The sequence below is a fragment of the Camelus ferus genome, chromosome 1, assembly GCF_009834535.1.
Source record: "Camelus ferus isolate YT-003-E chromosome 1, BCGSAC_Cfer_1.0, whole genome shotgun sequence".
Classification (NCBI taxonomy): Eukaryota; Metazoa; Chordata; class Mammalia; order Artiodactyla; family Camelidae; genus Camelus; species Camelus ferus.
Window position 1 is genome coordinate 63765918 of NC_045696.1, and position 14733 is coordinate 63780650.

Here is a 14733-nt window from a genome sequence, read left to right on the forward strand (position 1 = left end):
TCCCTACCCGCTTCATTCTCTATCTTCCTACCCGGCTTTATTTGTCTCTTCAGCCCTTTGCCTGTCTTATCTTCCACTGTAAACTCAGCACCAAGAACAGAGCCTGCACATGGCAGGATGAGAAATATTTTCTGAATGAATGAATGAAAAACTGAACATAAAGGAATACATACTAAGGTGGGATGTGATGTGTCATAAGAGGGCTTCAAAGTATTGCAGAAGCATGGAGGAGGGAGAGCTCAGTTTGGATGGGACTGAAGGAAGTTAGAGAAGATTTTGTGCAGGAGGTGGCCTTTGAGCTGAACCTCAAAAGATGGACAGGATTTCATCAAGTAGAGACAGCTGGGGGTCTCTGGGAAGAGAGGATGTGAGCAAAGATGTGGAGGGGAGCGAGCACCAGCTTGCCTAGGAGAGGAGACATTCCTGTGGCTGAAGCCAGATGGTAGAAAGATAGAGACTGTTGGGAGGGCCATGCTGTGAGTGAGGGAGGATTTAATGCCAGGCAAGGAGTTAAGATGTCATTCTACAGGCCCCAGATGCCACTGGACCTCATTACTTTAATCAAATAACCCTTAGTCCTAACAAACTTACTCTGGCAATCATTTTACAATAAATACATATATCAAATTATTATGCTGTACATCTGAAACTAATACAGTCAGTATTCTATGTCAATTCTATCTCAATACAAAAAGAGAAATAGAAAATATAAAGGAAAGTTAAGGGATTTAAGGAAAAGATACAGAAGGATCTTTCAGATACTATGAGTCCTAGGTGAAAAAAAAATTTTTAATGAAAAAGCAAGTCACTCCACTGTCTACTTTTTCCTTTCCTTAAAAAAAAAAAAGAAAGCAGGATGTTAGTGGAAAAATTGGTGAAAACTTTATAAGGTCTGTAATTTAATTAATAATATTGTACCAACGTTAATGTCCTGTTCTTAATCACTGTACAGGGCTTTATAGGGTTTTGTAAGATGTTCACGTTATGGGAGGCAGACGGAGGGCTGTAAGGAAGTTTTGTACTATTTTTATAACTTTTCTGTGTCTAAAATTAGTTCAACATAAAAACATTTTAAAGTTTAAAAAAATGCTCATTAGTCCAATCACACCTGTGTCTAAATCCAGAGTTCACACTTGGCATCAGAGCAAATTAGCAGTTGGAGTACAGGTGTGTATACACACACGCACAAATATTTGTGTAATTCAAACAGAGTGGGGGCTACCTTCTGCCTTGACTTCTGGCTGGTTTCAGGTCTGTGTGTTATGAATACATAAAGAAAATGTGATACATGGTTAATATATACATATATTAATATGTGTAAAATATACACACATATATCATATATACATATATATAACAAAACATTGCTCAACAAAGAAGGAAGTTTTGTCATTTGCAACAATATGGTTGCAAACTTCAGAGCGTTATGCTAAGTGAAGTAAGTCAGACTGAGAAAGACAAATACCATATGATCTCATTTATATGTGGAATCTAATAATCTAAACTCACAGGAACAGAGAGGAGAACGGTGGTTGCCAGGGATGGTGGGGTAGGGGAAATGGGACGACGTTGGTCAAAGGGTGCAAACTTCCACATGTTAAATGAGTAAGTTCTAGGGATCAAATGTACAGCATGGGGACTACAGTTAACAACACTGTATTGCATACTTTCCAGATTTACAAAGTAGACCTTAAGAGTTCTCACCACCCAAAAAGCAAAAAACAAACAAACAAAAACCACAGTCATTATGTGAGGTGATGGATGCATTAACTAACCTTACTTATTGCAGTACTCACTCATCTCATGTTATACACATAAATTAAGTCATCACTTTGTAGACCTCAAATTTGTACAATGTTATATGTCATTAAACCTGGAAAAAAATGAAAGATTTACATACGTTATTTTTAAAAAAAGATGTGCCCTGGGGTCCAGCAGCACTGGCATCACCTGGTAGCTGGTTTAAAATGGAGAATTCCAGACTGCATCCAAGGCCTACAGAAGAACTGGCCTTTTTAATAAGATGTCCGAGTGATTCTTACATACAAAAAAGTTTGAGAAGCACTGGCTTACACCATAAAAACACTTTCCTAAAGCAGGATTTAACTGTCTGGTGGAAAAAAAAAAAAAAACTATCATTTTTGGTGTGTGTCAATAATGAAAAATTAAAACCTAGTAATGGAAAAATGGAAGGACTTGCCCATGCAACTAGTAATTAACCAAATGGAAATACAACCTGGTTAAAGAGAGAGGAGAAAGGGAATTCAGCTCATAAAAAACAATTTGGGAGCTAAAATGAGCTTCTGGGACCAGTCAAACCATGCAGTGAATGGTCTCCTTTTTTCCATCTGACTGGTAGCTCCCTACTTTAGAACATAGACTGCTGAGGTGCAGATCTTGGCTGTCCTCATTGTCACTCCCCTCTCAGCAAACCACCCCATCCCCACAGCCACACATCTACTAGGTCAGTAAGCAAAGTAAAAAACACACCAAAGCCACAAAGCTTTGTGGGCACCAGGTCACATGCTGTATTCAGGCCCTGGCCCACCATCTTGGAAGTGCAGACTGTGAGTCATCACCGAGAACGAGGGCATGTAGATTTCAACACAGTGTAACTCCTCTGTTAGGAGAATGACCCGCTGCTCACATGCTTCCAGGGAGCAGAAGTCTCTAGGTATGGGAGGGTCCAGATCCATATATTCTGCACCGTCACTAGGGGCTCTCTTTTTCAGTGGTTTTTCAACAAAGTTTTGGTCCCTGGTGCCCAGTGTGGGCAGTGCTACCCTTGATCGCTCTCCTTCAATGGACCTTTCCTCCAGTCCTCCTAGAAGCAGAGCTCTGCAGGAGTGATGGCAGGAGCTTCTGATTCTGTGGCTTAAGAGCAGTGAATGTTGTCTAAAAAGAATCCCAATCTAAACAACAGATCGAAGTCTAAAATATATGTCACTGTAAGCAATACCACAGGTAGAGTGTCAGAGCTGAAAGAGACCTCATTTATTCCAACAGAACTTCATAACTGATCACCGATAGGAGAAGAATAGCCACGTGTATAAGAGCTCAAGTTTTGGCATCAGATTTCCTGACTTTGACTCTTGGCAGCTGTGTGATCTTGGATTCAATATTAACATTTCTGTTTCTTGGTTTGCTCATCTGTAAAACAGCAGTAGTGCTTGCTTCCCAGGGTTGTTCTGAGGGTTGAGTAGACTCACTGACCTAAAACACTTAGAGGAATGCCCAGCACAGAGTACACACTCAGTAAATGATCGCTATTGTAAGTCCTGAAGCTGCCGCTGGCATGGAATCTTAATAAGGGGTGGCCCCAGAGGCTTATGGGAGAAATGAGGGAGGAGGGGTCATGCAGACTGGAGGTGAGTATGGGTCGAGAAAGGCTTAAGGGGTGTGTTGAAGTCTAGGAGGAATGGGCAACCTCACGGACTCCGTGTTCCACCTCTTCATCTTGTTTTTTCGGCTACAGGGTACACGCTCACACGTGGACACACACGCGCTCACACGGAACACCCGTCAGGGGTTTGCAGCTGTCAGGGAGATAACATGGGGACAGCTGCCAGCAGCTGGGACCCAGCCCCAGCACTCACTCTGGCAGCTCCAGCTCCAGCTGTGAGGGAGGAGGAAGGCTGGAGCCAGAAATCAGCCTCCCCCCACCCATGAGAAAATCTCCCCAGATTAGGCAGCTGCCTGCTCTATCTCCTCCTCCCCCTCAATTCTCAGCTGGAGGATGGGAAGATGGATGGGAGGTGAGGAGCGGGAGGCCAGGAAACTGGCTCTGTTTATCCACATCTTCCTGGAGAGTAAGCAGGAGACCCCCCACCCCAGGATCCCAGCGTCTAGCCCTGCCTGCAGCTGCTCTGCTTGCGCATCGGGCGTCTGTCCTGCTACATGCGTCCTCGTCTGTGTGTGGGTGGTGGGCGGGGGAGATGCTGGCTGGACGCTGACAGCAGTCCTCTTGACCTTGGCTACTCATCTGAGTCTTCGGTGGAGCTTTGGCCTCGGCCCCACCCCAGAATGACTGAATCAGAGTCTCTAGGGGTAGGGCTTGGGCTCTGGTATTTTTTTTTTTTAAAGCTTCCTAGATGATTTTAATGAGTACTCAAGGTCAAGAACGACTGACAGATAAGGAAAAACGTCGCTCCCAAGAGTCATAAACCACAGACCTTCAGATCTGAAAGGGATCTTGGAAATTGTTCAGCCCAATACCCTTATTTTATTGATGGAGAAACGTAAGGGCTGGGTGGGAACCTGATAAAGTCGAGCCTCCAGTGTGACTGTGGCAGAGCTGGGAGAGAACTCACGTGTCCTGCTTCCAAGTCCAGGGTTGTTTTCATGGCACGGACCAGAGCAAAGTTGAAAAGTAACCCTTGAACACTTAGGCCTTGAAGGACAGTGCTTGTTGTTGCCAAAAAAAAGGTGCATTTAAAAAGGACAAGACTAGGTACCTGTTCTCCAAGGGCGAGATGGAGGGGCAGACGTGTGCCACCTGAATGTCGCCATCTGGCCATGGGCAGATGGGCATTAGATGAAAGCTGGAATTTGCTGGTTCATTGGCCCCACCTGCTTAGTGGTAGCACTTAGAACTTGAGGCTGCTGCAATCCTACAATCCCCTCCTTAGGACTGGGCAGGAGGGGTCCTAGATTTTACAGGCCATGGGCATCTCCAAGGGGCAAGGAGTCCAACAGGCCAAGGGCATGCAGCCATCAGTAGCCTGTGCTCTCTTTCTAGACCTTACCCTGGGTACCTGGAACCCCTGAATCCCCTGCCAGAACACCACTAACCACTTCCAGGGCCTGCATGGGCCTTTCTTAGGTCTGTCCTCCTGTGTATCAGTCTTGCCACAAGTCTGTGCACCCCTGGTGCAGGGACTACCGAGGAATACACAGTCGGTGTGTGCACCCCTCAGCCCGGGCATAACCGAGGGAGACTTACAACCAAGGAACTCAGAAGAGAACTCAGCCATCTGGGCCAGGTGTCCAGTTTTCGGTACAGATCCCCTTGTGGACAGGGCTATTGCTGGGGGGAGGAAAATAAGGGGCCGGACACAGGTCAGGGGTAAGCTCCCTTTGTGCTACTAAATTCCAGTGCAAAAATCTCAGAATTTGAGAATTTCCAATTAAGACTTGGCCTTAGTGAGAAGATCTTTTAATTAATAGTTTAAGATGATTTTACAACTTTGAAAGAACAGGCATAAAGTGTATAGCTCTCCACTGGTGCTCTTACTCCGGGCCCTATGAATGTCAGAGGCAGGCCTGTAGCACACACTCTTCCTCTGTGCAGATTACAGAAAGGTGCCCCTTGCTCTGGACAAGTGAAATCCCCAGCAGAGCTACGGCTGAGGCCCCCTTGTCCAGTGCAAACCCAGCACAGCCTCGCCTGGCTGTTTCAGAAGAGAATCAAACTGAGCACTGTTAGTACAAGGAACAGTGTCAGGACAAGCCAAAGGGGAGGCCACAGTGGAATATTCTCAGTCCTTAAGGTCTCTCACACTGCCCTGGCCTGCAGCTTCCCTCCACAGAGAGCTGGCTCCTGAATTAGCACCACCCTGTCTTCATCGCAGAAACTTGCCCTGGAGTCACAGCACCCAGCGCGCCTTTCCTACAGCACAGCCGCTAGTCCACACAGATGCCTGGAGCCCACTGGTTTGCCTTTCTTCTGCCCCAGCCAGACGCTGTCTTGGTGCCGGCTCCACTGGCCCCACTCCACATCAAAGAGTCTCAGTGGCAGACGTACAATTGGCAGGCTGCAGGAACACAGTGGAGGAAGATTAATCTTGAGTGGAGGGATTGGGGAGCATGTCCTTGGTGAGGCTTCTGTACGTGGCTGACGGTTGAGCAGGCAGAGATAGTGGAAGGACATCCATGAGCCAAGCCGGGGAGGTGGGGAAATGTGGAGTGGTTGAGAAGAGCGTGCTGAGATCAGGTAGAGGGTGTGGAAAGAGCAGATGAGCAATGGGGGTGGGAGAGGTGAGGAAGGAGCAGGAAGGGGCGGGGTGGCAGACTGGAGGTGGTCTGGGCCTCTGTGATAAGCAGCTTAGATGGCTGGTCTGGTCCTCACACTTAAATTCTCAGCCAGACTCTCCATTGAGACTTAAAAGGCAGATACGTTTGCACTGTTGGTTATTTTTACCACCAGGTAAGTGTAGCCCAGGCATCTGAGGTCAATTCTCATCCAGGTAGGAGGCTGGACTTCCTCCCCAACGTGGGACCGGCTCGGAGTGGAGCCAATGCATGCTCAAGTACGAGCATCCATTTGGCTCTGCTCCAGCAGGTGGCTGACTGGGGACTGAGGACTCTGGGTTTTGTCCCCTACTGTCCCTCTGCAGCACGCTCATCTTTGTCCTACCCACTCATTCGTTCACTTGTTCACTTATTTATTTGTTCGTTTGTCATTCATCAGCCTCTGACTGAGGTCTTCCCCATGCTAGGTCACCAAGGAAGCCAAGGACAAATCAAAGAAGCAGCAGGCAAGGTCCAGGTCTGCAGAAGCTCCAGAAATTGCCACTGAGAGAATGAATTAGGCAGAATGTGTTCTGCTTGTCTCTCAGGCAGGTGATGGCTTTGTTTTTTCTTCCAGACTAAGGTGTGTAGCCTATGGATTCTTTCAGGAAAGTAGCCAGAATATCTTTAAAAGCCTGAGGCTAGAAGGGTGAGGCCCGGGGTCTGGAATGCAGTCTACCATGGCCAGGACACGGGCCCTTTTCTGAACTCCTCTCTGGATGCTTGTGTTTCCCTTTGCAGTGTACCTATGCAGAGCTCCTGTCTTCCTCAGTCGCCTCTTGCGTCTCGATGTAAAAACCCACATTCCCCCCGACCACTCCACCTGTGTCTGGCACCCAAACGAGGTGAGAAGTCAATGAACCTCAACCTGAAACACCCGAATGGAGCTCATCCTTTCCCACCGTGCCCTCTGACCTCACACCTCCACCCCCAAACACACATTCTGACACCTCCACCCCAGCCTGCGGGTGGCACTGGAAGAGGTTCAAGGTCGTGGCCGGGCCTTGATTTAAATGCAGATGTCTTCCTGCTCTGTTCCACACCAGAAAACAAAATCCTGGGTTTCATTCAAATGCTGGCTCACCTGAAGGAGTGCCCCGCCCCTGGGAGGCTACAACAGAGCAGACAAACAGGATTAACCCTTGTCCTCAGGTTGATCCGTGAGGGAGAATTGTCCACATCGGAGCATGCAGTCTCACTGGCCAACACCGGCCCCATGAAAGTTTCATTCAACCAGCCCCGACACACAGGCTACTTTGCAAAATGTGGCCCGTGTTTGCCTTCCCCCCTCACCTTGCAGAAGCATATGAAGGGCTCCCCAAGACTGCAGGAAGCAAGCCTAATCCTTTGCATGTCCAAAGGAAGTGCCCCCCCACCACAGCCAGAGGACCCTGAGCCGGCCAGGTGCACCCCCCACGCACCAGCAGCCTGGATTTGGTTTGGAACAGTGGAAGACGATTGAAGAAAAATGTTTCTAACTCTATAGAGGCCGCTGAGCTTCTGCCTCACATCCTCTGTGCCAGGTCCTACAATCTCTCATCTCAGACTCACAGTCTCCCCAGGTTGGTGTCACTGCTCTCATGCTGTGGATGAGGAGACAGAGGCTGAGAGAGGTTGAGTAACTCCCCGGGTCCTAGCGCGAGGAGGTAGCAGAGGCAGGATTCCAGCCAGATCACGCCAGGCGTCCCATCTCGCGATCTCTTCACCACAACATGGGCAATCATGGCAGAATCCACCATCCACCTAGTGTCCCCACCAAGTCTCCACCCCTATCTACAGTGTCTGTCCTTCCACAGCCCTGTCCTCTTCCTCGGGCATCAGCAATTACAAAATCTCTGCCTTCTTCGCACAAAGTGAACTCTTATTTGACAGGAAATGTGGATACAGTTCATTTGTCATCGTTGCATGCATAGACATCCCCAGTGCTAAGAGATCCCTAATCTCCTGTTTGTGGAAGAAGGAAAATGCAAACTACTTTTCTCCTAGGGAGGAGCAGGCTTCAGTGAGTAATTTTCCAAGGCTTGGCTATCTTAAGTAAGGGACATCTGATAGATACTTTGCCATCCTTTTCCTCCTTTAGTGAGCCCGGAGGTGTGTCAGAAGTGATTACAATTCTTTCTCTCTCTCTCTCTTTTTTTTTTTTTTTTTTTTTTTGACAGGAAAGCATGATTTCTTGGTGGGTGTGAGTAAAGAGGTACAATTCTTTAAATCAGTATTTTCTCATGGTGTCTCTGGGAAGAGACATCTTAAACTTGGAGATGGACTTCCAGATCCTGCAGTCCAGTCTTTCTCAGTTTACCAGAGAGGAAACTAGTGTCCAGTAAAGGAAGATGCCTTACCCAAAGGCATGGCTGGAGGTACAACTGCAAACTCTCAAGTCTGATGCCAAAGCCTCTTCCACAAACGCATGCGGCTGGCTGATGAGAGCACGTGTCACCACGACACCTGGCCTCACAGTGGTTCTGTGTCCTAGGTATCAGCATCTCGGGCGTAGGTGAAGAAACCGGGCCCAGGGAGCTGTTGTGAGTAGCGAATCAGAGTGATTATACTCCCACCCATTTCTCTGCCTTCTTTCCATCATGTATCTTGTAGTTTTAAGCCATCATTGATCTACAGAGCAAATGAGAATCTATCATATTTGAAAGAGAAAGAAAATGAACAGGTAAATAGGAGTGATTCTCAGTCCTTGCTCCTGACCTCAAGAGCCAGTATGGAAATATGTCTGTAAGTATCTACAGCCTGCTGGAGACCTCAGCTCACAGCCACAGATGTCTGTCTTCCTGCCCTCAGTCTCCTCGACCACCATGCACACGGCAGCGAGCACTGCAGTCCTTCCCTCAGGCTCAGCGCTGCCCTCACGGCTCCCAGGCCAGTGGCTGACATCACCCTCCTCACAGGAACCCCAGCCTAAAACCTTGGGGTCTCAGACGTGCAGAGTCCCTCCCACAACCACCACTTCCTGTCAGTTCTGGCCCACATATTCCCTCCTCCATGTTCCTTCTGTTACTCCTTTGGGACATTCCAGGTTTTGCTGGAATTATTGCAATCACCTCCTAATGAACCTTTCAACCTTCCCTCTGGCACCATCATCATCCTTGTGCCCGCACTCCCACCGTCACCAAATCTGTCCGCCACGTCGCTCCAAGAAAACCCCCTAAAACACTGATCTCTTCCTTTTGCCGCTTTGCCTCTTTGCCTCTTTAAAAATCCTTCATTGTATATTCTTGCCTCCTTGACAGGCATGTGCAGAATAGATAAACAAGATTATACTGTATAGCACGGGGAAATACATACAAGATCTTGTGGTAGCTCACGGAGAAAAAGAATGCTACAATGAATGTTCATGTATAACTGAAAAATTGTGTTCTGCACTGGAAATTGACACAACATTGTAAAATGACTATAACTCAATAAAAAAATGTTTTAAAAAAATCCTTCAATGACTTCCCATTGCCTCCAGAATAAAATTTAAATCCTGTGACAGTGGCAGTGGCTCCTCTGTGATAACTGCCCTGTCTTCCGTGTCGGGGTGGGAGCTCATTGGGGCAGGCGCTGTGGCTGGCACCTGGGAGGTATTCGGGAAACAGCTGAATAATAAGCAGAGAGAGAATCCACCAAGAGGCGGGAAGCCGCGTGCTCCACAGGAGAGGCAGATTGCGTGCCCCGGACTTTCCGCAAAGGAGATGAGAGGCGGGAGAGATGCAGACTGTTTTACGGCTCTGAGGGTGGAGTTAGGATTTAGACCGGCAGACAGAGAAGCAAGTGGGAGCGGGGCAGCTGGGGAGGAAGGAAGGAGAGGGAATTCCAATAAAGTAAAACAGGGGCAGGACAGGGACAGTGAAGGAATGCGGGTCAGTAAGGAGAAACGCCAGGCCGGAGGTAGGAGCAGACAAGGGTGAGCGGGGCAGACCCCGGTGGGGGCCTTGAGGCCAGACTGCGGGATGTGAACTTCTGTTTTCGCTGCATTAGGGCTGACGTTCGGGGATGGCGGGGAGGGGAAGGGCTGAAGGAAAGTGGTGACGGAATCAACGCCCACAAATTGAGAGGGTTGGTGTTTAATTTGGCTCTTGTTGACTTGAGTTTCAAAGGAATCCAAGTATCCCTTTTCCCCCCTTTATTTTTAAGACACTTAATTAAAGTGAACACTTGGGCCTTATAAATAAATGGTGAAGAATGAACCAGTTTTTGTTTTCATGGGAGGTTTAAATTGGCTTGTTTTGAATTTGTAGTCACCATCCACATCCATTTTTATCTCTAGAATTCTCCCTCAGATGTGGTCTCCGCTAAGGCAATCGTGTTGATGCCACCACCCTGGACAGCTAACACTGTCTCTGCTCCGTCCTGGGCAGGAGGCCCTTCAAATGGGGACAGTGCCTCTTTGAATAGTTAGTATGCTTTTAAGTGGACAGAGACAGAGGAGGAGTTCAAGCGAAATTTTTACATAGTTTGTTCTGCTATTAAGGGCAATTAAACCTTAACTCTCTTAATTCCTGGAAGAGACAGGCGGAGACAGTATGATTGAAGGGAAAGAGCCTGTCTGAGTTGGAGAATCAGGCTCGCCTCCCACAACCCTCTTTCTCTCTCGGAATTTTTCCACGTGATCTTAGGCAAGTCTCTCTCCCATCCCAGCCTCCGTTTCCCCATCTGTGGGAAGCAGGATCAGACAAGATACTCTTGAGCCCTTTCAAGCTCTGAAATGCCATGAATATCTGCACTGTTTCTCTTCTGACTTTGACTTTGCTGGGCTTGTTGGTGAGAGCATCAGAGAGCAGGAATCCCAGATGGAGAGAAGGAAGGACTATTTTAAGGAGACAGATGACTAAGAAAACCACTAGCAAGGAGAGGGAAAAAGTCCAAAGAGCGTTGGCCTTTGCACAGGCCTGACATTTTTATGGGGCTTTGCTGGCCTTGGACCACGAGCTGCCCACACACATACAGGGGCACCCCACAGCAGCCACTGAATGCTGCATTGTGGCACTGGGACCCACGGGCCAACCGCCGTTGTTTGCAGTCTCCGTTGAAGCAGGGGGAGCAACCGGCCCGGCTTGTCAACTCACATCATCGGGCTGGGCCTGCCTGGGTCCAGCAGGGAGACCTCCCAGGGAGACTGGGAGCAGAGGAAATCAGGTTGGAAATTCACTGACAACCCACACTTGACCCCACGGAAAGTGCTGGTTTGGGCTAGAAGGAAGGGCACAATTTAGGTTGGCCAGGCTGTCCTGTTCAATCAGACCATGGAAAGCCACAAGCATTGAGTTAAGCCTCCTAGCAAGGGCTGAGTCCTACGTGGTGAGATGTCCACCGTGGAGCGGGCCCAGGGCACACAATGACAAAAACATATGGCCTCTGTCCTTGCTGAACTGGGAGTCTAGTAGGAAGAGCAGACATGCCAACAATTTGTCACCATCTGCCTTGCTAAACGTCACACTTCAGATGGGTTAGGAGGAACACCGAAAATCTAGCAACTGATTCTGAGAGATGGTGGTGGGAGAGGAAAAGGGTCATGGAAAAGGGTCATATAAAAGGGGAAATGCCCTGAGTTTTGCAAGCTCTTTGAGAGTCACCCAGGTGGAAGAGAAGGGGTGGGCAGGAGCATTCCTGGCTGAATGCCCAGCAGGTGTGCAGACCTGGAAGTGTGAGAATATGGCCAGTTTGAAGAACTGCAAATAACTCTCAGATGCTAGTGGATAGTGGCAAGGAGGGCCTGGGACTTTTGCAGGGTGAATTGTGCCTCCTCAAAAAGTGTGTTGAAGTCCTAACTCCAGCTACTTATGAATGTGGTCTTCTTTAGAAACAGGGTCTTTGCAGACGTTATCAAGTTAAGACGAGGTCATAGCAGGGACGGGGTCCTAATTCAGTGACTGGTGTCCTTATAAGAAGAGGAAAATTTGGGCACAGGGACAATTTCATGCAAAGATAGAGACAGAGACTGGGGTGATGCATCGAAAAATCAAGGAACATCTAGGATTGCCAGCAGTCATCAGAAGCTAGGAGACAGGCGTGGGACAGATTCTCCCCCTGTATCTCAAAGAAGGAATCAACCCCGCCGACACCTTGATCTCAGACTTCTGGCCTCCAGAAGTGGGAGACAATACATTTCTATTGTTTTAAGCCACTCAGTTTGTGGTGATTTGTTATGGCAGCGCTAGGAAACTCATACTGTGGGCTTGTGAGCCACTCCGAGCTTCTACTTGTCAGTAGCCTATGATGTCCCTAACTTTACAGATGCTTCTCACGGAACTATCCCAATGACTTGAAAATTCCCATGCCCAGCTATCCAGGCATATATCCTTCTTATACCTGGTAACTGATGACAGTCTTTAATCAGAATGTGTGTCCTGATTTTCATGTCTTTTTTTTTTCTTTTGTTTTTTCTCTTTTTTTAAATTCAGAGTCATATTGTGTGAGGTTGTTACTGCCAAATGTTCTTGCCAGTTTTCCTGATTCACCATCTTTTCCTTGAGATTTCCAGAGTTAGACTGCTTGCAAAGTTTGACAAATGACCTTCGGCTCCTTGCAAACTCATGTGGAGTCCCACTGGACTATCTAGTTTGCAGACCTGCATTTCCAATGCTATCTCAGTACAGCAAATCTCCTCATGATATTTCTAGGGCAGGGCCCACCTCCCAAGCTTCCTTCGGATCCTGTAGAATGAAGGTCCCATCCAGGATGTCTGCTCCTTGTTGGTGGATGGGGAAACTAAAGTTGAGTAAGAGGCCCTTAAGAAGCTAGCAGTCTGTTGGAGGCTAGGCTTGGGAGAGGGCCATAAAGACCAAGTGGTTTTAGTACATCATGGTTACTGGCTCAGTAGATGGGTCCACGGGGTGCTTTAGAGCCCAGAAGAGAACGCATGATCTGCAATCCTCAAAGAGCTAGATGCACATTACCATCCTCATTTTAAAGGTGAAGAAACTGAGGTTTAAGAGGTGAACTAAGTAACTCACTCAAGGTCATTCAGCTAGCAAGTGACAGAACCACAGCTTGAACTTAGGCTGCCTGACCCCAAGATCACACACGGTGCCTCCACAAAACCAGGCTGACTGATGCCAAGGACTTGTTTTATTAAAGTAGGCACTTAAAAATATTCATCGTTTTTTTTCCCCCATATTGTTTTTGCCCTGTCAAAAACATTTAGTGAGAAGATAAAGATTAAAATCACTAAGGTTGCCAATAACCCAGTGAGTTCTGTTCTTAACTTGCTTGACCTTCCTGAGGGTTGACCTTACCTCCTTCTTGAAACTCTTTCTTCCCTTCCCTTCCCTTCCCTTCCCTTCCCTTCCCCTCCCTTCCATAATGTCATGTTGGGCTGGTGTATTTTCTTCCTCTTTGAATGTTTTTTTTCAACTTACTCTTTTTCTAACTCCTTCCTTAAGGCTCTGCCCTCCATCCATTTTTAATTTATCACCCTGCATACTATGTTCAGGAAAAGTCTGCCTGCTCCAATTATTTCAATTACATTCCTGGTCATGTTTTCCTCATTTGTTTCTTGTTGATTTCCACATCTCTGTATCTAACACTGACCCCTCTTCTGAGCCCCAGATTTACATACCCAGTGCTCTCACAACCACCTCCACGTGAAACCCTCACAAACACCTCAGAGTCACCGTCTGCATACCTGATGTCATTACCTTTTCCCCCAGGTGCCACCTCCTCTGCTCCATATCCCCCGGTTGGCCAAAACATCCTTCTTCTTTATCCTCCATCATTTGATCAATTCCTAAATTTTCTCCATTCTACCTCCTAAATATCTCTCAAATATGTCTGCATCAGCTATTCCCACAGTTACCACCTTGGGTCTGTCGCATCTTTTCTATCTGAATGATTATTTTTTAAAAATGTTTTTTGGTTGAAATAATTTTTAATTTATAAAAAAAAAAAGTTGCAAGGGTAGTACAGAGAGTTCCTGTATACCCTTCACCCAGCTTCCTTCATGTTAGCATCTTGCATAACCATGGTACAGTTATCAGAACAAAGATATTGACACTGTGTACTGAACGATTTTTATGGCTTCCGTGACAGATACTCCTGGTTGCCTGGTTGCCTATTTGCCTCCCCAGAATCTTTTTCCCCCTCTTACTAGCTGGAAATGGAAATGTGTCCACCTCCAGAGGATGGATCAAGATAGGTCCACTTTGACTAACTTCTGCTCACCCATCATCATCAGCTGACTCCCCTAGATCTGATGAAGTGATCCTCCCAGACGCTCCCCTAACAGCCTGCTCTTTGTCCACAAACACCGGGTTATAACTGTATTCGTCTGTCATTCCCAGCAGGCACTCAGTAATTATTTGTGATATGAATGGATGAATGAGACCAGGATGGCTGGAGCTATAAGCTTGCAGTTGGCCATCAGAAGGCTGTCCTCTATGAATCGAGGAGTTTGAACAACTATTGGGGACCCAGATTCCTTTAAAACACAGAGGCCAGTCCCAGTGCAGATGGACCCTAATGCTATTTCTGTCCTCACTCTGACCATCCTGGTGATGAAGGGCAGGGCTAAGCCTGGTGTCACAGCCTCCTTGAATGTCTTGTCTGGGAGAGAGGCTTGAATCCAATGGTTCCCAGACCTAGTTGGCTGACTCAGAGCTCCCAGGGATGGAGCCTGGCAATCTGCCTGTTTAACAAGCTTTCCAGGTGAGACAGTGCACTGCAGGAGCCTGGCTCCAGTCCAGCAACTGGAGTCTGGAAACCCCTTCTGTAGGCCAACCTGCTTATTTTACAGTG